Source organism: Pteropus vampyrus, unplaced genomic scaffold, assembly GCF_000151845.1.
Source record: "Pteropus vampyrus isolate Shadow unplaced genomic scaffold, Pvam_2.0 Scaffold326, whole genome shotgun sequence".
In the NCBI taxonomy this organism is placed as follows: Eukaryota; Metazoa; Chordata; class Mammalia; order Chiroptera; family Pteropodidae; genus Pteropus; species Pteropus vampyrus.
Genome location: NW_011889107.1, coordinates 27,577 through 29,283, shown reverse-complemented (window position 1 = coordinate 29,283; position 1,707 = coordinate 27,577).

Below are 1,707 nucleotides of genomic sequence, written 5' to 3'. Positions count from 1 at the left end.
GTGCAGCCAAATTGGAAACCATGGATAATATGTAACATGCAATAAGTCCTAAGTGATTTGGTTTTCTTCTCCACAATTAACTGCTCTGATGTACAGAGAAATTCACCTGAGAATCTGAAACAAGAGGCTGTGTGGTTTCCTCAATGTTGCCTGCTCTAAGGGGAAACAGCCAGGAGCTGTGACACACTGTGCCCACTTGCACTAGCTCTAGGGTTTTTGGCAGGTGTGAACCCCTTAGTCTAGTCTTTGTGCAGGTGGGATAACCAAAGCTCACAGAAGAAAAGGGATCTTCAGGGGCCACCTGCTGAGGAGAGGCAGGACATCCAACTGGTTCCCAGTGCAGGCCCTTCCCAATGCCAGAAGAGCCTTCTGTAGGGGCGACTCCTCAGAAAAGAGGAGAGGCGTAACCATGTCCCATGGGAAAAGCCCCAAGCTTCATCCCCTCTCCACCTCCCCGAGGCCTACTTCAACCTCCCTAATCCATTCTCCATCCCAACAAACTTTCCCGTCTCCCTGAGCTACCGTCATTCCTGTCTTAGACTCCATGTCCTTTCCTTTGAAAGGGCGCACCCCCAGACTCATTCTCCAGACCTATATCTATTCTCTTGGCTCACTTTCAGCACCTAGAACTATCTGTAGCCCCTGATATAGTTGCTGTCACATCTCAGACCCCGTCTTCTTTCCCCTTGCATTAGCTTTATACCAAGATTCTCCCTTGATTCATCTCAAGCCCCCTGGTCTAGTCTCATCCCCCAGTCCAGTTCCTCTCCCTGTTTCAGTGTTCAACTCCTCCTTCTTCAGGTGCCTCTCTGTCAGACCGTAAAGGGACTCCACTTACCCCTCATCTTTACCGTGGACCTGCGGCACATGTTGAGCCCTGAGCAGCTCTTCCTCTCTTTATGAAGATCTAGCTCCACCCCAGCAGTAGCTGGCCTCATTCCACTAGCCTGCCCTTGGGCCCTATTGACTGGGCCAAGAAGAAAAACCCTGCCCTTAAGGGTGAGGTAACCACAGTGACCCAGTCCCATCCTCAGCCTCATTTTCTGCATCACCACCTTCCCCCTGGTCCATCCCCCTCCTAGGAAAACCACTTCTCCCAGCTCAGACCCCAGCACATGAGTGCCAATGTGGAGGCAAAAACTCATTTTTTTTTTTCCTCAGAAAGGGTGTGTGGAAGGGATCATAGAGGACCAAATCCTTGCATTATTTCAGAGTCTCCATTTATAAATGACTTTTTATTTTTAATTTTTATCTTAATTTTTATTGATACTGATTTGACTGAGTATAGAATTCTACAGTTCAGACACTACTTTCACTAGGAACTTGGGAGGCATGTCTTCAATTTTTCTGGAATCCAGTGTTCCTGATCAAGTCTCATGCTAATTCTGTTTCTTGTTCCTTTGCAAGTCATCTCTTTTTTCCCCAACCCCTGGAATCATTTAAGGATTTCCTCTTTTTTGTAGAAATTCTGAAATTATATGAAGACATGTTTGGATGTCAAATTATTTTCAATCATTTGGTTGGTAGACATGAGCTTTTTGAGTCTAAAGACTTAAGACTTCTGCCAGCTCAAGAATTATCTTCCTATTTCCTATAAGTGGTTTCTATTTTTTCTCCTAGAATTCCTATTAGTTGGAATGGAATATTTATTTTATTATCATTTATTTTTTCCTTATATTTTCCATTTCTTTATAATTTTGTCAAATT